The following is a 23602-nucleotide window of genomic DNA, read 5'->3' as shown; positions in this document are numbered from 1 at the left end:
CTTTGGAATGTAGGTCTAAAATGGAAGAAGAATGAATATTTAAAGTTGGAAGAAATGTTCAAGATCATCTCATAAACCACCATCATTTTACAGATGAAGAAACTAAGGCACAAAAAGATGACTTGCCCGGGGTCAATCGGCTCATTAAAACACTTAAATTTTGGGTCTTCTGACTTCAAATACCCTGATTCTTTTTTTAATTAATTAATTTTAGTTTTCAACATTCACTTCCATAAGCTTTTGAGTTTAAAATTTTCTCTTCCTCTACTCCCTCTCCCCTCCCCAAGATGGCATGCAATCTGATATAGATTCTACATACACTTTCATATTAAACATGTTTTCACATTAGTCATGTTGTAAAGAAGAATTAGATAGAATAGGAGGAACCATGAGAAAGAAGAAACAAAAGAAAATAACAAAACAAGAGAGCAAATAGTATGCTTTGATCTGCATTTAGACTCCATAGTTATTTCTCTGAATATGGATAGCATTTTCCATCACTAGTCTTTGAGTGGTCTCAGATCCTTGCATTACTGAGAAGAACTAAGTCTATCAAAGTTAGTCATCATACAATGGGGCTGTCACTGTGTACAGTTCTCCTGGTTCTGCTCACTTCACTCAGCATCAGTTCGTATAAGTCTTTCCAGGTTTTTCTGAAGTCCACCTGCTCATCATTTCTTAAAGCACAATAGTATTCCATTACATTCATATACCACAACTTGTTCATCCATTCTCCAATGGATGGACATTGCCTCAGTTTCTGATTCTTGGCCACCACAAGAAGAGGTGCTATAAATATTTTTTAACATGTGGGTACTTTTCCCTTTTTTATGATCTTTGGAGGGTACAGACCTAGCAGTAGTCAAACACCCTGATTCTTCCACCACACCATTTTGCCACCCCCATCAAAACCCAAAGAGGGAAAGAGATTTTGCTCAAGATCACATAAGTTATCAGTAGCAGAGACTTTACATCAGAGGAAGCTAGGTGGTGCAGTGGAAAGAACCCTGGACTGGGCAGGAAGACCTGAGTTCAAATCTATCCTCAGGACACTTACTTGCTGTGTGACCACAGGCAAGTCACTTAATCCCTCTTTGCCTGTTTCCTCAACTATCAAATGGAGATAATTATATAATAGCATCGACTTTTTATGGTCATTGTGAGGATTAAATGAGATAATATTCATCAAGCACTTAGTACAATGCCTGGCACATAGTAAATACTTAACACATGCTTATTTCCTTCCTCTTCTAACTTTGCCTAACTCTCCCTGACTATCCTCATAATAAGTCTCTCTCCCAGTAACTCCACCACTGACTGTATGTACACTGTCTTCTCACTCACTGACTTTATCAATCCCCTACTTTCCCCTCCCCAACTGATATTACAGGAAAGAGTTCAAAGTCCTCCCCTGTCATTCAAGACCTTCCTCCAGTCTGACTCTGGTCTTCATATCTAGACTTACTCCCTGGCTCTCAGCCCAGACCCAACCCTTCAAGCCTGTTCCTTGAGCATGCCAGGGACATTCCTGAGTCCCACGTGCACCCCTGATCATGCCTGACTTCCCTGCTTTCCCAAATTCCTAATCCTGCCAAATAACTATTAGGTCAGGAATAAGTGTTAAGCAAGTGATACTTGTCTCTAGCCTCTGGGCCATTGACCTCAGTTAGGACAAGACTTTGATTATTGTCAATGAAATTTATCAGGGATCCTACATGGATGACCCCAGGCCTCAGAGTCTGGAAGCATTTGCTGTTATTGCTGTTGTCCATCCTTTGTTTTTGGAGGGGACCAATGACATCACAGGTGAGCATGAATTGGAGACATTCCAGGGTCACTGAAGTCCAGTAGCAGGGCAGAAGTCAAAATGACTGACGATGGCCTGGGTGCTGTGGATGACCTTGGTGTCTTCAGTGTCTAGCCAAGCTCTAAGCTCCACAGTAACTGCTTCAGAAACCTTTATGACAATTGTAAACACTTAAAACCTCTGGACTCAGGCTCACTAGAAGTCAGATAGGAGAGCTCAAAGTCTATCCCCTTAAAGGACTGAGGAGGAAATGTATTATATAATGATTTTTTTTCTCTGCCTATCTCCTTTCCCATATTTCACTGGGACTGTGGGTCCCAGAAGAAATAAACAGCTACTCTCCTCTAGATGAGTGGCATCAGATTTAAATATAAACAGATCCCTGAAGGAGTCACATATTAATTTTAAAATGTAATTTTATCCATGTTTTATTGTATTTTTATTTATTTTGCTAAACATTTCCCAATTTTAATTATTTCAGGCCCACTCTGGAGTGTTGCTAGATGTATGGGTGACATGTTTGACACCTCTGCTCTAGATATCCATACAACCCTAACAGAGCTTGGGATGAGCAGGAGTCCTGAACCACTGTGTCTTGGGATTATCCCCCTAAGTGAAAAGAGGAGAGGGACAGATACACAGAGACGAAGTCATTCCATCTTTGGTTTGTAACTAAGAAAACAGGCAGTGGCTACTGGCATTGCACCCCCTATAATTCAAAAAAAGAGAGAAAAAGAATGAAAAGATAGCTCAGGGTTGGGCTTAAGTCAATCAGATTGGCAGGAGGGGGCTATTTGTATGCTCATAAATATATGGGGAAGGGAAAAGAAGAGAGAGAAAGGCTATTAAAGGGAAAGTTTTTGCACATTAGTGAGATTGGGGTATCTTGTCTTCTTGTTGGGGCAGCTGAATCTGAAAGGTCATCAAGTCTTGGAAGGGAAACCTCTGAATATGTATGCTGATGGAGGGGAAAGGAAAACTATGAGTAGATTGGGACTGCAGGTGTGTAGGCATAAACATTGAGACTGGGAACAGGTGGAAAAGCAGTGTGCCCATGTGTATTGTCAATGGGGGCCATCACATATCTAGGGTGTTAGAGGTGTCTGGAGGGAGAGGGTGAGTCTGTGGCTTAGTAGGGCTTGGTGCTGCTGTTTGTAGGGGATTAGGGCAAGGGTGGTCTTCCTGTGCTGGAGGGTGGAAATAACCTGGCATCAGGGAGACTGAGTCAGAGTGTGATGTAGAACTTGGAAGGAGCAGAGGATGAGTCCTGCCATATGAGGTTATTTTAAGTGATTTGGGAATAGGATGAAACTGCTGCCCAGAGTTGCAAGGATCACTGTTGCTACTATTGACATTGGTCCAGGTCCACCTTCCACCTCTTTGATTTCTCTCTCTGACCCTTGCTCTTGTCTCCTCAGTTATCCCTCAGCTTCTGGCCTCTGCCTTTACTAAGGCTATCCCCTGAACCTTCTAGGAGAGGATCCTCATCCAAATTCTCCTTTAGTTTTACTTACTCAGGTTCCATACCACTTTCATCCCTAGCTACAATTTTTCTTAGTATCCCCATCAGTTTCACAGTTCCCTGACTCTCTGAGCTAGGTCCTCAGAGACCATGGAGGCTAATCAATTCATATGCAAGCCTCCTTGAAACATGCCTAAGGATAGGTTATCTAGCTTTGTTCTTGAAAATCTCCAGGAAAGTGGCATCCTATTATATTTTAAGAAGCCTTTCTACACACTGAAGCTTCCTGTGCCTCTCTGAAACCTCCATATGTTGACCTAGAGGCTAAGCCTCTCCTCTGGGGTGTCCCCCTTCCCTAAATCAGCTACTTAGCCCAATTTCAGTTTCTTCCTCCTTCAAAGGCCCCACAGCCTACTGACTCCCTCTATACCATCCTCTTCCAAATCATCCTTCCTTCTCTCCCAGGACCCCATTTTTCTTGAATGCCCACCCCAAGATCCCCAGCCCTAATCCTTCTTATCCCCAGTCTTTTAACACACACACACACACTCACACACACACACAGAGTTCCTTTCTTCAATATCACACCTCCTGGACTCCTCTATCACTTCTCTCAATCTCTGGTTGTGAGAGGAGGGAAGAGAAGGAGATGTCTATTTGTTGACCTATCCCATTACTTCTGGGAAGGAACATAATTCTTTCAAAGAAGGAGAGACATTCAACTCTACTGCATTAGAAATAACAAGCCTCTTTCCCAACGTCTATCCATCTCTTTATGCTATCACATAAGCCTTGCTTCAAAACTTAATTTCTTTGTCTCGGGGATATAATCACCTCTCCTTCTTAAGGGGTGCAACCAACGGATAGTCATACCTACATCCATAGTGCTCATTCTCTAAAACTACTGTGCCCGACATATATCCCTTTTGCTCTTGCTCATAGTAAAGGGTAAGAGGGGTCAGTGATCTTTTTAGTTTTTGGTTTTTTTGTGGGGAGGGTAATTGGGGTTAAGTGACTTGCCCAAGGTCACATGGCTAGTTTGTGTGTTAAGTGTCTGAGGCCGGATTTGAACTCAGGTCCTCCTGACTCCAGAGCCAGTGCTCTATTCACTGCACCACCCAGCCGCCCAGGGTCAGTGATCTTTAAAAGTCTGTCTCACCAATGATCCACTCTCCTCCCTCCTCCCTGAGAGGGACAAATGAAGTCCCTCTCACCCTTTCTGATCTCTTACTCCTCTGTCCTGTTCTTGGGGATCTCAAATTACCTGAACTCCATATCACGGAGCTTTGATGGCCATTTGTGACATACAGTTATTGATCAATTGTACAGTAGCAGATTAACAATGCTGACTGGGATAAAGATTGTTCAATTTAAGACCAATTGGAATTTAATTGTAGCATTATTCCACTGGTACATAGCCTGATCCCTTTATTTATAGTTGTGGCATAATAGATACTCCTATTGTCTTTTAGCGGAACTGTAAGTCTACAATGTGCTACTGCCAACTATCTTTAATTTCTTTTTTCAAGCAGCTAAAACAGAGTGATTCTTGCAAACTACAAAAAATGCAGCTCTTCTTAGATGGATTCAGTCTTTCATTTTCTTTTTAATACTGCTAATTTCTCAACCCTGTGCTTCTTTGCTTCCAAATAATGCTTCAGATTGTGTCTTCAGATCTAGTTCCCTTTTTCCATTGAATCTCTCTCTTTTTGCAGATCAGTAAAATTTTGTTTTTATGTTATCAGAACTGAAATAAAACATTTGCAGTTTCACATATTGCTTAATAATTCATAAAGAATTTATTCTAATATGTTTTAGATGATTTTACCTCAAATACACAAGGCATTGGATTTATAAAAATCATTCAGAGCTTCATTATGGTAAGGTAAACCAAATTAAAGTTGTCTTTTTCTTGATCACTTGCCTTTTTTCTGAAGTAACTTCTTTCCTTAAAGTGATTTAAAAGTAAGTCCCCTTCTCTATCAGAAGAACTGTTAAGATTAATTATCTGAAATAAAAAGAAACTCAGAACAAAATCACTGAGCATATATAATTTAATTTACAAAATTATCATTTACATATAAAATCAAGTCACCTTATTCCTCAGATGTCAGAGATAAGGAGTGATTTACAGAACTGATTTTTGTTACAGAAGAGAGCATTTTTTAAAAAATACAGAAACTTGTTCTGAACATAATTTAATTGACAAGACAAACATAAGGCAATACAAAAGACAAGGTCACTTGACTAGTTAGTTTCTCCTGGGCTTTCTAAACCCTACCCAAGTAGTCCTTATTGTACAGATGATGCCTTTTATAACCAGAAATGTTACTTCAAAGGGGTCCACAGATTAACTGAAATAATTTCTTAGCTATTCTAAAGGGGAACTTACTTTAAGGAGTCCAGAAGAAAAGGGAGCTATGACTAGGAAAAAATACCTTGTGGTTGGTGGTTGATAAGCTAGCAGTGAAACCCCATCCTCCCATTTGCCAGAAGGAGAAATTTAACTCTGGGAGATTAGATTACTTAACTTATACCTACTGGAAAGAAGAATTTAACTTTTGGTCAATCTTCTTTTCTCTACCTACTATAAAGGGGAAGGAACACAATTCTTTCAAAGAAGGAGAGACTAGAGAGCACTATGTCAGGTTTAGATCCAGGGCACCTACCTCTAGCCACTTTACACCATTGGTCCTGCTTCCAGTCCAGTCCTCATAGCCATCATCTGGGAAATTATAAGACTCTTTAAAAAGCCTTATAATTCTGTGATTATTTTATTTTTCTGAATTATCTGTTACTAAATGATAAAGTTGTATCAATCTATCTATTCACTGAATCTATAGGTAACCCAGACTTAAGAAACTATCTATCTTAGTCTGGTTCAATTTAGGGCTAGCTTTTCTTAAAGGGAATTTAATCCTATAGTCAAACTAAGGAGAAATCAAAGTAACCAATACTAACTGATTTCCTTCTCAGGAGAGAAGTGAAAAGTTGCTAGAACAATACCTGCAGGATGGGTCCTTAAAGTACCACCTAAGTCTGGAAAATGTTGGCAATACAAGTTGCAAAATTTCATTAAAGATTGTTGAGTTTATCCTTTTTTTTTTTACTTACAGGAAAGAAAAACATTTAAACTGACTTCATTTTTTTAAGGTGTGAGCACCTTTTTTACTGAACAGATAATGACACAGACTCACAGGAAAAAAACCTTCTGTTGTTAGCAATTGTTCTTTTCCACAGTTAAAAATCCTTTGAGTCCACTCTTCATTTACATTAAAGGGTTCTTTAAAAATTTGTAAGTGAAATTATCTTGTCTAGAAATTTATACATTTCATTTCTTTAGTGGGTGAGATACAAAAGCCAACTTCTCCCAGGGTTGAGTGATAGTGGCAAAGGAAGAGTTTGGAAATGTTAATAGGAATCAAGGAATATTCTTGACTCCCTTACTAAAACTAATACATTGAGAAAGTACAGGTAAATGTGGGCATTAGTGCTAGAAAGAATGGGCAAGTATACAGCATCATCAAGAGGGAATCAGATGATGAAAGGAGTGTGAAAGGAAAATGTTTAAGATGAAAGAAAGTTTGTTAATTATGGACAAATATTCTAGAGAACATAGTGAAAATAAAGAGTAAATCTGGAATGGGACATTGAGAGGAGAGAGTATTGGGAAGAAGAGTTGGAGGGAGACAAAAGCAAGGGAGTGGGCAGTGGGGAATAGGAAATAGGATTTGCATAATAACGAGGGGTGCAGAATCACTTGAATGGGGAGGATATGAGAGGGCAGGAGTATGCTAATGCTTAAGGAATGAATTCAGAAAAAGTATTCAGTAAAAGCCTGAGGATTGGATATGTCTATCTTGGAGAAGAGAAAATTTGGGAGGAACTTGACAGCTGTCTTAAAATACTTGGAGGGTAATCATGAAGAAGAAAGGTAAGATTTGTTCTATTTTGCCCCAGAGGGGAGAGCCAGGAGGAATAGATGAAAGATGCAGGGAAACAACTTAAGTTTTTACATCAAGCCTAAGGCTTTACATCAAAGCAAAATTTTCAGAGACTACCCAGGGAGCCCTGCAATAGCCCTGGTTCAGGCCACCCAACTCTGGTGTTAGCCTTTAAGTTATGATCTTCCTAGGGAACACTATATCAGGTTTAGATCCAGGGCACCTACCTCTAGCCACTTTACACCATTGGTCCTGCTTCCAGTCCAGTCCTCATAGCCATCATCTGGGAAAGCATCTCCTATGGAGAGACCAGTTATCCCCACCAAATGCCAACCCAAACATCACCTCCTAGTAAGAAATCTAGCATACACATAGTAAGTGCTTAATATTAATTAATTATTGAGCCCAATGTGAGCTTTGGATCCAGAAATCTGACCTTTATCTTAACCCCAGAGGTTCTTTGCCAATGCTCTGGGGTACTATATACACCTCCATATACCCTATTGTATAGCTAACTATATGAAAGATTAAGCATTAAACCCAGTTCACTCTTGAGCTCACAGATTGGACAATAGGTGCCTGCAATCCTAGCACAGAGTGAATGTCACTACTAAATAATAACTGTTTCTCTTTTGGCCAAGAAACCTGAGGGTCCTTCTCCCCCTCCTCCAGTTTGATTTTTTTTCTTTCTGGATTAAAGGGGCCACCCCCTTGATTAACTTATTAAAGAGGCCTATTCACTAAATGGGTGTTACCTCACTCACCTGAAAAGACCTTAGCCTACAAGGGCCAGGGTCTCCCAATGCATCCTAGGCCACCTCCAGTTGTCTTGATGGACATCTGACCACTGGACCCAGATGGCTCTAGAGGTGAAAGTGAGGCTGGTGAGCTTTCACAAACCTCTTTCACTCAAATCCAAGTCAACTGCAAATAATAGTATCATTTCCCTGATGTCACAGTCCTCTTTGAAAACGAAGGACAAACACACAATGTATAATTAATATAGTTATGTACTAATGCATAATTACACTCACATATAGCTATTCCACTATTGTTAGAGAACCTACCAGATTTCCGGCTTTTTGCTACCTCAGAAAATGACATTGTGAATATTAAATTACATGTGGAATGTTTCTGTCTTTAATTTCCTTGGCATATATGGCCAATAGTTGGATGTCAAAGTCAAAAGGCACAAAGATATAGTGATTCCCACCTTCCCCATTCCAAATCCTTCTCCAGAATGATGTAATGAATTCTTAACTCTATCAGAAATATAATATCATGTCTGCTTTCCCACAGTCCTGCCCACATTGACTGTTTTCACTTTTTGTTATTCTTGCCATTTCTGAGTTTGAAGTGAAACCTTAATGCTCTTTTGATGTGCGTTCCTTGTATTATTTAAAGCAATCTTTCATGTGGTTATTAGTAGTTAGTAATTATTCTTTGGGCAATATTTAGTTCATAACTTTTGACCATTGAACCATTGAGGAATGACTTTCAGTCTTCTGTATTTATCTTACTTCCCTATGTATTAGATTTTGATGAGAGATATTTGACATATTTTTCACTTCTAACATTATATGTGTTAGGTTTATACTTTCCTGTTTACTTATTTTATATTACTTTTTACCCTCTTCCACAGTCAGCACTGTTTCCTTGGATTTGGTTAATTTTTGTTTTAGAATAGGCCTCTGATTTCATCTTTGTAATGACTTCTGTACCTTTGCAGTAAGTCTTCTTAAAGAGCTGTCCAGGGTGCTGAATGATTGAGTGATTTCCCCTAAAGTTCTACAACCAGTATGTCTCAGAGGTATCACCCAAATCAAGATCTTTTTGACTCCAAGGCCAGTTATCCATTCACTACCTTTAAACCTCCCTCTCATATACTTTTCCTTACACTACTTTGATTTTCCTCTATTTCCACAGCATCTTCTCTCATCCCAATATGCATCCATTTTACAAATGAGGAAACTAACACCCTGAGAGGTGAAGCTTCTTACCCAAGATCACATAGGTCAGAGGTCACAGAGCTGGGACTCAAACCCAGGTTCAGAGACTACAAACCTAGGTCTCTTTTCATTATACTATGCCATTTAAAGTGTGTCAACAAAGTGCTTTCCTCACAATAGTTTTACAAAGCTACTGATTGTTTATGCCTATCTTTGATAATTAATTATTTTGTGCAAATTTTTAATAGGCTTTACTCTAATTGTGTATATGTGGCAGATATATTTACTAAGGTAGCTGGTTAACACAACAGCTGTCATTCTTGTCACTTTGGATACACATGCCTGCATGCCTGCATGCACATACACATATACATACATACAGGAGAGGATACAAGTTTGGACCCACTACCATTGCCTACAGCTTTTAAGTCTCTTAATGAATCAAAATGTTTAAAGAACCAGATAAATAGTAGATAATTAATAATGAGAATAATTGTGTCATAAAAAAGTAATGTAATGTTACTTTTAAGTATTTAATACTTAAGTATTTTAAGAAATAAACAGCCATAAGAATATGCATTGACTCCTTGACCCAGCAATACCACTTCTAGGGCTGTATCCCAAAAAGATCATAAAAATGGAAAAAGGACACACATGTACGAAAATATTTATAGCAGCTCTTTTTGTACTGGCAAAGAATTGGAAATTGAGGGGATGCCCATCAGTTGGGGAATGACTGAACAAATTGTGGCATATGAATATAATTGTATACTATTGTGCTATAAGAAATGATGAGCAGATGGACTTCAGAAAAACCTGGAAAGATTTATATGAACTGATGCTGAGTGAAGTGAGCAGAACCAAGAGAACATTTTACGGAGAAACAGTCACATTGTCTGATGACTAACTTTGATAGACTTAGCTCTTCTCAGCAATGCAAGGATCTAAGACAACTCCAAAAGATTCATAATGGAAAATGCTATCTAAATCCAGAGAAAGAACTATGGAGTCTGAATGCAGATCTAAGCATACTATTTGCTCTCTTTTTTGTTGCTGTTGTTTTGTTTTTTCTTTCTCATGTTTCCTCCCATTCCTTCTAATTCTTCTTTACAACATGACTAATGAGAAAATATGTTTAATAAGAATGCATATGTAGAACCTATATCAGACTTATGCTGTCTTGGAGAGAGGGGAGGTAGGAGGGGAAGAAGGTGGAAAATAGTTAAAACTCAAAAACTTATAAAAGTGAATGTTGAAAAGTAAAAATAAATTAATTAATGAGAAAAGAAATAAAGGGAGACTTATGAATGAGTAGTCCAAAGAAAGAAGGTTGAAAATTTTAACCATTATGAAGAGTAGGGAAAATTATCTAATGACTTTCATCAAATGTGCAATGTCCATATTTATGCTCAGCTAGGTGTTGCAATGAATAGAACATAGGGCTAAGAGTCAGTGATATCTGAGTTTTAATCCTGCCTCCAACACTTACTATGTGGCCCTGGTCAAGTAATTTAACTTCTGTCTGCCTTAGTTTCCTCAACTATAAAAAGGAGATAATAATAGCACGTTCATCATAGGATTGTCATGAGGATCAAATGAGTTAATGGGATGCTTTGTAAACTTTAATGTTTATTATTATTGTTGTCATTATTATTATTATTCCAAGATAAAGCTGATCTCCCTCCTGGAGGATAAGGTACTGAAAGAACACATATACATACTCCATTTAAATGGGAGCATCTAGTGTCCCTTAAGGAAATAAAAACTGGCTTCAATGGGAAGGGGTGGGGGAAGGAAGGGATAAAAGGTGGAAGAGAGACTTGACCCTTATAAGGATGATGGAGAATAGAGAACTTATAAGGATGATGGAGGAGAAATAGAAGGAAAAAGACAGTTACACATCTCTACAATTAATTTTTTAAGAATGTGAGGTACTTTCTGAAAAGGAGAGTATGGAAAATGAGGGCTGTGGGGGGGAAGGGGCAGAGACAAGGTGACAGAGTAAGAGCAGGGACTTGCTTGAACTCTCCTCCAAACACCTGTAAAAATGACTCTAAACAAATTCTAGAGCTGCAGAACCCACAAAATGACAGAGTGAAGCAAATGCCCAGCCCAAGACAACCTGGACCAACCATGTCTATGCCTGAACAGACCACTCCGGATTGTGTTCTGCTCCCAACCTGGTGCAATACACCCTTCCTGCCAACCTTCCACTGAATCACTGGCAGTTGTGGAAGTTTCCAGGCTTCTCAACCCACAAATGCTAAAGACAGCATGGAAGGTCAGTGTGAAAACTCTATGGGACCTGGGTGAAAGAGGAGTGTGATCTGGCTGGGGTCCAGCCCCAGCCCTGGGACACTGGAGGTGGTGATAGCAGAAGCAGCAACAACAGCAGCAATGGCAGCAACTGCTTGTGGAGCTCTGGGCCAACAGATGGTGGGGTATGGAGCAGCTGATACAAAACCCCTGAAGCCAGGGACAATACACTCACACTCACTGGAAGCAGAGTCTTACCTTGACAAAGAGTTATAAAATCGAGTATTTGACTGGGAAGAAGAGCAATCAGCCTAAAAAAACCTTACACTATAGAATGTTACTTTGGTGACGAAGATCAAAACATAACCAGAAGACAATAAAGTCAAAGTTCAAATTCTCTCCCTCATCCTCTTGAATTGTATAAACTAGGGCATCATTTTAAAGAATGTTGTATCTGCTTGAGGAGAAAATGTATTTCTTTGAAATTATTTGCACAAAAATTAACTACCTCATTGCATCCAGGTCAGCATCCTGATTCTTTTAAAAAGGTATAAAACCTTACATTGCAAGAGATGCCTTTTAGGGTTTTTTTAAGCAGACTACTTACTATATCTAATTTTGGTTACTTATTAACTTCTGTTATTTATGCTATAATGGGCTTCTACTTTTTTCTGGATTCATTGTATCTTCTGGAGGTTGTGGTACTGCTCTACCAGGAAAGATTCTTAATTGGAAGTGAAGAAGGAAGTTAGTTACCTAAATAAAGACCAAAGCAAAAGTGTTTGTGTCACATAACAGTCTCAGACTATACACTTTGGATCCTTTTTTCCTTTCCTATTTGAGATGGAAACACCAAGTTATTCCAAGCAATAATGATCTAAAAAAAATAATCACATGGAGGAACAGATTTTGTTGTGGTTGTCTTAAGTGGCCTACAGGTAAAATGAAAACCCAAGCATAAAGATAACATGGAGAATGAAAATATGAAATGAATATCTGTTGATATGATAGCATTTATTCATTGAATGTGGACTGAATCACAATGCAGCTTTATTTTGGTTCGGCTTAATGTTATAATACTACAGATACCACCATGCCAAGATATCTCCGTTTCACAAAATCTTGTCATTTTCTTTGAGAAAGGCAATCCTTAGGTCATCTATACTTCACTGGAACACTTTAGGGTCCCTTAGGTACATAGTATTGGACTGTTTCCCAAAGGTTCCCCATCTCTCAGTTTCAGTACTATAATTATTTTTATGGGCAAAAAGAATGATAGACACAATTACCTGTTGGTAAACGTAGCAATTTAAGTGACCTAACAACATAAATATTAAAACATAAGGAAGTTATTTGCAAACCTTCTCATATCAAGAGTCAAATCTGTAACTGCTTTCACCTTTATGGGAATTTAGCAATACCAATAAGCTTCTTGAGTCACAACCAGAAGTGCTACCGCTAAGAATTCCCATGGAGAAGATTCTGGGAAGATGGCAGACCTACTGGTCATTAAATTTAAGCTCTCGAGACTTTCCTCCACAAAAGAGATAAAATAGCACCTCAAGGTGAACATAGAGCACTGAAAATAAAGAAGAGTAGAGGCAGAACAGTGGTCCTCCTGGCACAATTGGAGATCTGAAGAAAAATCTGAGGACAAGGTTTAATCCCTGTGAAGAATAAACACCTCCAGATTAGGATCACTTAAACAACAAACAGCAAGCCCTGGGGATAGCTGGGCTGAGATGCTGCCTCAGCCCCAGCTACAGGAACTTTTGACCCCTGGGAAATGAAGGGAGTTGGGCATCTGTGCTGGAGAATATAGAGGGAACCTCTGCTGGCAAGGAACTCCAGACACAGCTCTGCTGCAGACACATGGCTGGAGGTGAGAAGGAACAAGCACATTCTGGATGAGTTCAGAAGCAGTTGGGCAAGGATATTGATGGCTGTGGGCACTTACAGGAGGCTGGAAGTCTTGGTATGGGTTCAAGGTCAAAGGGGAGAACTGAAAGAGAATCTGAAGCCAGAGGTGCTGTACCAAGAAATCAAGTGAGACCATTAATCATTTTAAGTGGAGTCTTTTAATAGCCTAGGACTGCCAGGCATGAACACAACCCAAATCAAGCAACCCCAAGATGTATATTCTCAGGACTTATATAGACAAAAGCTACAACATAACTGTTACCAAGGGGAAACCACAACTTGACAGTTATTATGAACAAGCAGGGAAAATACAGAAGCCAAAAGGTAGTAATTAGTTCATTGCCTAACAACCCATTTGTTTCCCAACTGGAAAGTCCCCAAGTAACTGAGGGGAAGGGGGAGTGGTATGGGTTGTGGATTTGGGTAGGTTGGGCTTTGTTTTGGCCAAGTCTCCGAGGCAAACTTGCCCAAGAGGGAGATATGGGGGAGGTTCACAAAATGGTGGTTACAACAGAGGTACCATGCCCCATCCCCCAGGACTAGAGGTGATTAAAAAAGTAAATTATTATCAAAAAATGCACAGGCAAAGAAGAAAGAATCCAAACATAGAGAGTTACTATGGGAATAGAGAAGACTGGGGTTCCTCTTCAGAGAAGGATACAAAGCAAAGAAACCTTATTTTACTCCCAAAGGGTAATGTCAAATAGTCACCTGCCCAAAAAAACAATTCATCAAACAACTTTACAAAGACTTTAAAAATCAAATGAGAGGGGCAGCTAGGTGACTCAGTGAAGGGAGCACCTGCCTTGGAGTCAGGAGGACCTGAGTTCAAATCTGACCTCAGACACTAGACACACTTGCTAACTGTGTGACCTTGGGCAAGTCACTTAACCCCAATTGCCTTGCCTTCACCCCTCCAAAATAAAAAATCAAATGAAAGATTGAGGAAAAACTGAAAAATAAATAAACAAGAATAATCCAAGAAAAACAAGATTATGAAAAGAAAGTCAACCAATTACAAAAGGAGATACAGAATCTTAAGGAAGAAAATGACTCCTTGAAAATCAGAACTGGGCAAGAAGAAGCCAGTGAAGTTATAAGAGATAAAGAAATAATAAAAGAAAATATAAAGAATGAAAAAATACAAGAGAATATAAAACATCTTATAAGAAAAATAACTGATCTGGAGAACAGATCAAGAAGAAAAATCATAAGATTAATCAGACTACCTGAAAGCTATGATCAAAAAAAGAATCTTGATACAATAATACAAGAAATAAAGAAAATTGCCTTGAAGCATTAGAACAAAGTGGAAAGCAGAAATAGAAAAAATCCACCATATTGTATATTGAGCACCTTTTTATTCCACCTTTAGGGGAGATCCTAAACATGAGTCAGACCTAAACTTTAAGTAAATCTTCCTGGGGCACAGTTGTGGAGGGGCATAAAGAGCAAAAACATGTGAGAATAGGAGCCTAAATCTTTTCATTTGAGTCTTGGCTCTCAGGGACTGAACCCAATCCATACTTGTCTGGGTCCAGAGGAGGGTACATCAATGGAGGAGAGTTTGCAGTCCCCCCACCCATCCTTCAGGTCCAAAAGTCATTATTAGTTGTTAACATAGGAATGAATTGCTAGACTATCTTACCATTAGAGCTGCTCAACATTAGAATCGTCTATCAACATAGTAGGTGAGCTCACTACCTCTGGAGGTATTCAAGCAGATACTCGATCGTATGTAATGGGGAAGTCTTCAGTCTGCTCAGGCAGGGCTTCAACTTGATATCCTTTGAGGTTCCCCCCTGTTCTCAGATTCTAGGATTCTGTATCTAGGACAAGCAAGGAAAAGATAGAGAGAGTGATAAGAGTGAGTGGTGATTGGGGGATGAGCTAAAAGGGGGAGGATAGTGGCTCAGATACAATGAATACTACTCCATTCAGGTTTTATTGTTCTCTCTCAGTGAAGGGCACCCCAGGTTCCACATCTCCTTTACTTTTCCTTTATTTCCTAGTATCTGAAGGAGTAAGTTCAAGGCTAGAATGAGGAGAGTCTAAGATAGATCATCCCCTGTTCATCCTTGGACCTACAAACCTAAGTCCCTCTCATTGACTTAGGGGTCATCCAGCTGCTGCTTCCTTCCTGGCCTTTATGGTGATGTAGGGGCAGCCCTTTGGGAATCTTTTCTGAAGAACCCCTAGATCTCTTAGGGGTACCTTAATATTAGAAACAGAGTTGATAAACAGAAGATTTGGAGAACCTCTAGTCCATCCTCAGTACTCTTCAAATCCTGGTCTTTTAAGCAATCAGGACAGACTCAACAGAAAGTCTGGGGGTACTGACTCAGAGGAAAGACTTTCAACAGAAGTGTCATTAAGCCTGGTAAAAATCCTGTACAGAGACCCTTTCTTTCCTCTTTTCCTTTAGGTCCAATTGAGGTGGGGCAGGACAGAAAGTTGAGATGAACATAGGTAAAGGACCCTGAGCTCTGGGCCAGCCCAGATCTAGTCTTTTGGAGTTCATACGCAATCATAGCTGAAAGATGTCCATAATGATTGAGTCTTCAAGCAGTCAAGAGCACAGCCATTCAGAGTTCATTTGTCAGGCAAGCAGATGACCCCTGACTGGTCCAGGCTATGTTTCTGGAACATGCTTCTACCAACTGGCAGGACCCAGTCTGCCTACCACTCCAGGATCGGGGAAAGTTGCATGCATCTGTGATATCATTGATCTGGAGTCTTTAATTCCTCTGCTTTCCCTTCTCTGATTGATCATCACTTATGTCCAGTTCCTCCATGTCACTCCTTACCTCATTCTGCACCTGAGAATAAAAGTCCAAGAAAGGAGAAAGGATAGATAAATGGGAAGAAGGATAGGCATAAATGGGAAAGAAAGCAAAGAGAAAAACAACAGGAAACAAGATATAGGGACAAGAGGAAACACAGAGGTACAGAAAAAGAATGGTAGTAAAAAAGTAAATATAAAGATGGATTAATGAATTTAGAGTTGGAGAGGTAGGGGATGAGGAATGAAAGAGAGACAGGAAGGAAGAAGTAAAACAAACAGAATCAAGGAGGGATCAGGAAAGACAGAGTGGAAAAAGAAATGGGAAAATTGAGAGAGAGGGACAAAAAGACAGAAGAAAAAAGAGGAGGAGGAGAAGGAGAAGAGAAAGGGAAAAGGGAAGGGGAAGGGGAAGGAGAAGCAGGAGAAGGAGAAGAAAGGCTTTCAGTGAGATACTGTTTCAGTATTGCTTGGATGCCCATTGGCACTGGTATACAAAAACTGATCCTCAATTGTCTATGCCCTTCTTCAGCACACCCTTGTACCCCAACTTCACCACCAATCCAGTGTCTGTCAGAGATGCAGGGATATCTGGGACCAGGCATCCTATTCATCTGAGCTTCCCAGAATGGGAAACCCTAAGACAACAGGCCAGGAGAGACAGCCCCAGGGCTACAAAGAGATCAAGAGCAGTTCAATACATATGCCTTGAACAAAAATAAATTTAGAGAGCATGCCTAGGATGAAGGAAAATCAGAAGACATGGAAAACTTGCAGAATCATCAGGAGAATATTGAAAAAGTAGAATCCAAAGTAGAGGTGGAAGTAGGATTGGGACAGATGAAAGGCAATATAGATGACTCTACAAGAAAGAGGAAAATTCACGTCATGAAGAAAGGGTCCCTTGCACACTGTAAGGGCCTGATTTCTAGACTACCCTTTGTCATCAGAGAGACAGCTCCAGGAAAGGATAGAGAACAGAGTGGGGCCTCTAGGAATGGGGAAACAGTCAGCTCACAGGACCTCCAGACCCTCCGAGTCTAATGGAATCCCCATCCCATCCTTCACATATATAGAAAAACTTACTAATTAAGAAGATAATTACTCAGAGTTGGGGAGGAAGCAACTCTTGGCACCATAAGGTGCTAAATAAAAAATGCTTAGGTCCCCAGCACCACTCTGCCTCTGGGCTAATAAAGCTTCCCCCTTTCCTTCACCCCCCCCCCACCTCATTTGCAGGGATCAAGCTCACTTGGTTGGAAAAAGGATAAGTCAGCTAACAAAGAACACCAGGGCAAAGATAAGGAAGGTTATATCACAGGAATATTTCCACTTTGCATAATTAAACATTTTACCAGCCTGGGAGGGGAGAAAAACAGGTCAATTCTGGAGTTCAAAAGGGGCTCAAAGGACATCTGGTATAACCTGAACTTGACTAGGAATGCCTACTGCGACTCTCAGCCAGTAATTATCCAGTATCCACTTAAAGATACTGGGGAACTCACGACTTCCCAGAGCCAGTTGATTTTACTTTTAAATACTTCTGATCCTTATGAAATGTTTATTTAGATCTAGCCCTTCTCATGTGACAACCCTTCAAAAATTTGAAATCAGTCTTTCTATCTTTCCCCACCTCCAACCCCAATCTTTCTCTTCTCCAAATCAAAAATCCCAAGTTTCTTCTATTGATTCTTGTTTGGCATGAGTTTTAGTCCCCTCTATATCCCAGTCACCCTCTTCTGGAAGTTCCTGGCTCATTCCCTAAAACGCCTCCTTGGTGACACATTTCAACCTACAAGTATCTTTACCAAAGGTAGGACCTTATACTATCCTAGCAATGTGACCTGGTCAGGGAAGGGCCCAGGAAAAATATCACCTCCTTTATTCTGGATGCTGGGCCTCTCTGAATGCAGCCCAAGGTTCATCATCATGTCATCCTGTGAACTTACAAGGTTCATTAAAACCCCAGGGCTTCTTCCACCAAAAGTGCTGTCTAGGCACATCTCTCCATCTTGTGCTCCTGAAGTTGATGCTGTGTTGTGGGGAATTTGCCCCTATTCATCGTCCACCCTCCTAGAAATCTTCAGTGGTACCGATGGGCATTCAACCTGTTGCATTCTCTCTCCCCACCAACATTGTACTGTATGTACAATCTGCTACGTTGCCATCAATGCCTTTATCCATGTTACTCTGGCCTTCTATGTACTGTGTAGGTCTCCAGAACTATTCAAACCCTGTTTGATTCTCCCTACTGGAAACCCCAATCCCCTGCATAGATTTGGAAAACTCTATGCTTCCCTCCCCGACATTCTGCATTTCTGAGCACAGATAGAAGAGTTATAGGATCCTGCACTGGGGGAGGCCTTAGGGCAGATGTGGGAGGCATGATGCTGAGATGGTGGAGTGGGATGCCTGAATACTGGCCCGCAGTGGGGATGGAGGCACCTGGAGCCACATCCTTTGCACATAGGAGGCTCCCAGGAGCTCAGGTTGATCCCAGCAACACTTTCCCAGATGAGAGCTCCTGACCAGTCTCACTCACCTCCAGAAAGACATCTGATACATCATGGAGCAGCAGAACCAAAGCAGCACTATTCAGGAAATTGGTAGAATAAGAGAAATAGATCAAAGTGATGGCAACAAAATGGTGTATGATATGCTCCTTGAAGTCCTAGGCAGAGTGTTGTACCGAGAAATCAGCGAGTGAGACCATTAATGAATGAGCCGGAGACTGTCAGGGGTGAGCATAACCCAAATCAGTCAGCCCCAAGGAGTAGGTATTTGGGGTTTATAAAGGCAAAACCCACAACTTAGTGGTTAGATTGCATAGTGATCAGTTTGTTGCCTAAATGGAAAGTCCCCAAGTCTATTTTGAGAAGGGGGGGGGGGTTATGGGTTCCAGGTGTGTAATGGGAATGTAAATTTTTAAGATTTTCCCTGCCCCTAGGCTAAAGTGCACCTGGAGCCTGGGGTGGGAGGCTTGTTTTTCAGTAGATACTTTTTGATTGGCCAGTGGGTCCAGAAGGTTGTTACATTCTCTGAGCCAGGAGAAGGCTATATAAGCCCTGATGTGTAGCTTTGTTTTGGGGGCTCACTTTGAGAAGTGTTCTGTGATTTGATCATATGAGACTCTGGGAAGCCATTGGTTGTTGAGAGCCACCCCCCCCCCCGCCTGGCTTTGAAAAACCCAGATGTTGATTTGGTATGGATGTAATGGTTGGACAGTTTGGAAATCTGTCTACTTGATCTGTTTCTGTCTTGATAATTCTGTCTGTATATTTTGAAGTTCAGGGTACTGACCTTTTTCCCCTGAACTAGGTAAACCATACATATTTGACTGATTAAAGTAAGCTTGTTAACCCATTTTGAGTTGCTTTCCTTTAACAAAGCAGATCTAAGAACCTGTGTTGGCAGCCCACCCTGGGGACGCTGGGGTGCTTGCTGCTACAAGGTGGCAGGTTTGGGCAGGTCTCCTAGGTGGGTTTTGTTTCGGGCAAGTCTCCTAGGTGAATTTACCCAAGACGGGAGAGATGGGGGATGTTCACAAAATGGTGGTTACAACAATAGGAAGGCAGCCATGAAGTCAGGACCTCCTCAATCCTAAAGGATGAAACTGGCCTGCTCAGGGTTAGGAGGCCTTGACTCACATTTTAGGTAAACAACCAATGCTAGCACTTCTATTTTTGGCCTGGGAGAGAGAACCTACGCCATCCCACCTGAGACTTCCACCCTGACAACATGAGCACCCAGCATTGTAGGGGGGAAGGTTTGGTCCTGCCAAGGGTAGGTAGGAACACTGCAGATGATACCAAAAGTGAGCAATTGAATGAGCTTTAGTAGTTGTGGGGGGTAGGGAAGAGGGACAACATGGCAGAGCGAGAGTTCAAGACCTGATGTGGTTAGGACCTTATGAGAGGAGCTATGGAGGACACATACTAATTGTTGAATTGAACTGAAATGAATTAGCATCTGAGCTCATGAATCCACTGATTCTTTCTCTAAAAGAGCATGCTAAACCTGGGGTGCCCACACCTGCCCTTGCTTGCATCCAAAAGAGGAAACTCAATGAAGGGGCCCAGTCATTGGCCTTCAGAGTCAGGTCTAAGCCTGACCCTTTTCTCAGGAGGGTAGTGGTGGAAAGGTGACCTTCCTTCATTCTTTCAGGGCAAAGGCCTTTTCCCAAAACCTGTGTTCCCACCATACTCACCTTCCTCTTCACATCTAAGTGAAGTTCAAGTTCCTAAATAAAGTCCAAGTTCCTCTTGGAGGTTGTCTTCTACTTCTCCCATAGAAGACAATCTCCAAGAGGAACCACCAGTATAAGGCAGGCTGCAGAGGCTGAAGGCAGATGTAACCAAGGTGTGACATGGAGTTAAGAAAAATACAGAAAGCAAAGGTCCAGAGAAACTGATCAGGGCCTCATGTTCCCTGATACCAAGAATCCCATAAAATGAGTTGAATTTCACAGTCAGAGGACCCCCTAGAACCAATTTCTCCATGTCATATATTGACACATTAAGTCATTTCCTTTTTCTGAATTTCTAAGGCTACTAATAAATCAGAGGAACATAACAGATAAAATTTGTTTTTAAAAATTATTAATTTAAACACACCTCAAATCATTTTCATATATGCAGCAGAACACAAATGAGAACTATAAATGAAATTGTACTCTATTCTGCTTGCTTCTTTTTAAAAAAAATATTTAATTCCAGCTTTTTTTTTCAGAATTACCCTGATTTTGTTTCTTTCAGTTCTTTTCTACACAGGTTTTATTTTGAAATGTCAAATGCCCTCTTATTTTGTCACTATTGATAACATTCTCTCAGTTTCATTCCATCCCTGAAATGAGAGAGAGGGGGGGGGAGGAAGAGAGAGAGAGAGAGAGAGAGAGAGAGAGAGAGAGAGAGAGAGAGAGAGAGAGAGAGAGAGAGAGAGCTGTTCCAACAAAAAAGCATGCAAAACAAAAGAAATCCACAAGGTGGCCATGCCCTAAATGGATCTCTTCTTTCTCCTTGAGTCAACTTCCTCTCTGTTAAGTTTCATCATAGATCCTCTGAAGAAATGGTTTCTTATTTCAGTGATCAGAGTTAGTAGGACTTTCAAAGTTGTTTTTCTTGGCAATGTTATTGTCCTTATATAAATTGTCCTTCTGATCAAAGAAAACATCTTACTCTACATGAGCTCATACAATGCAGGATGCTCTGAAATCATGTTTTTGATCATTTCTCAAGGCACAGTAATGATCCATTACATTCACAATTTGTTCATCTGTTTCCCTCTTGATGGGTGCCTCATCAGATTCTATTTCTCTGCTTTTCTTTTATCCTTCCCACCCCTTTAATATTCTCTTCAGATTCATGTTTGTTTTGCTTGTGACTCTTTCCTCCCCAGTATTATCTTCCTATATAAATTACCTTCTCAGTGTCTCTATTTCTTTCTCTCTTGGGTTTGATGTATTTCTGCATTAGTTTGTGTGTGCATGTTCAATCTCCTTCATCGATTTCAGATGGGAAAGGGGTTCATCTTATGCCTGCTTCCCCCTTCCTCCTGCCTTTCTTCTCACACACCTCAATTATGCCAAATAGCCAAATGTCACCCCATCTTTCTTCTATCCCTACTAGCACATTACTTTTACTCTATCTTCTCTTTCTCCTCTTGACATCCTTGCAACAGAACCAATATACGTCTAGATCTTCAGTATTTTTTACTTAATTCCTTCAATAGTCTTGAAGACATTAAAGTTCTGAAGGGACACTTGGGATCTGAGTCCCTAAGCAATTGGGCTCTTCTATTGCACACGATTACAGTAACTACTGGTTACTACAATAATCCTGGCTTCAAAGGTTCCCGCCCCGGGCCTTATTGCCCTCTTTGGGTCTTTCTCAGAAGGTCTGCTCTCCTGCTGCTTCTGGAAAGAGCAGCAGACTCTATGTGTCTCTGGCCTGACTCTTATCACTTTTAGGAAGCTGCTGACATAACTTTTCTGTTGACTCCCTTTCCTTCTTCCTCTATGCTTCTTGTAAGATTTTTCTGCAGATCTTTGCTAGAAGAAGTTATGTTAGCATATTTTCTCATTGGATCCAACATTCATGTCAAACTATGTAGCTGTGGTTACCTGCCAAGGCTCTGTCCTGAGCCCTCTTCCCTCTCTACATGCTCTTCATGATTGACTTTCTCAGCTCCCAAGACTTTAATTAGCATAATTACACAGATGATTCAAAGACACATATCGTCAGGCTTAGACTCTTTCCTAAATTCCAATCCTGCTTCATTACTTGCTTATTAGACACTTCTGGTCCCCTAGAATCTGAAACTTAACTTGTCCAAAATGAAACTCATGATCTTTTTGCCAAAACTCACTCTTCTTCTGAACATCTCTATTCCTATCATTTTGTCACCATTGTTGACTCCTCACCTCTGTCTCACATAATTCCTTATTTCCTTCAGGACTCAGCCAAGACCTTTCTTCTGCCTAAAGTGATTTTCTTATTCCTGAAGCTACCAGTACCCACCTTCTCTAAACTACACTGTATTTATTTATGCTCATCATGAATATATTTATGTGTACCACAAACAGTAAAATATCCTTGCATAGGGACTATGGATGTTGTTATCCATTGCCATAATGTGATTTTTGCTTGGATTTACACCTAGAAATATGGATGGGATGTAAATTGCTCAGAATTCTGAACCTGGTCAAAAATGTTTGACTATGTGAGAGGGGTGTGTATATTAAGATGAAAGTCCCTAGCCATTGAAGGTCAACTTTTGTAATATCTTCTGGATTCTGTGATCATAATCCTTCTTTCTCAAGTCAAAAGCTTCAATTCTCCTCTTGAAGCCAGAGTGATTTTTTTCATTCTGAGGCTGAATTCCTTTCACCATCTTGAGAGAACTCAGACCAGTAGAAATGGTAATGAAAATTTTATTTTACAAGGTTCTATTCCAACAGTGCGGAGATGACTTGGGTTGTAAACTTCACTTCCTATTGATACATTGTAAATATTAATTTGCTAATGTAATCAATTACATGAGCACTCACTTAGGTATTGTTTTAATCTATGAGACTAAAGGGTCTAAGAGTAAAGAGGAGATAGAAAGAAGGAAAAGAAAGGAAGAAAGGGAAAGAGAAAACTTAAATGAGAAAAGGTTTTACCAGTTTGTTTATAAATTGGAGTGGGGTCAAACTTAATTGATTATTGAGATAAGTATTTCTTTTCATCTATTTGGCAATATCCAGACATAACTTTGCTTACCTTATGTGTAGAGGATGAATAAGGAAATGAGCCAGTAGCAGGTATTAAGGAAGGAGGGCCGATATGATGGTCAACTAATACTGTAATACCAAATAATCTACCAAACAAATAATCTTACTTAGACCACATGTGCAATCTTATCTTATAAACTTATTACATATATATATATATATATACATATATATATATATATATATATATATATATATATATATATATATAT

At 40.1% G+C, this 23602-nt stretch overlaps 1 pseudogene; it reads right to left on the bottom strand.

Moving 5' to 3' along the window:
- LOC138176120 (ceramide synthase 4-like) overlaps positions 1-23602 on the bottom strand; it is a 52313-nt pseudogene that overhangs the window by 16660 nt on the left and 12051 nt on the right.

Source organism: Petaurus breviceps, unplaced genomic scaffold (assembly GCF_028583685.1).
Source record: "Petaurus breviceps papuanus isolate PSGF00001 unplaced genomic scaffold, PetGlider_PUasm1.0 103, whole genome shotgun sequence".
Lineage (NCBI taxonomy): Eukaryota > Metazoa > Chordata > Mammalia > Diprotodontia > Petauridae > Petaurus > Petaurus breviceps.
Note: the sequence above shows the minus strand (reverse complement) of the source record. Positions and strands in the feature narration are given on the sequence as shown.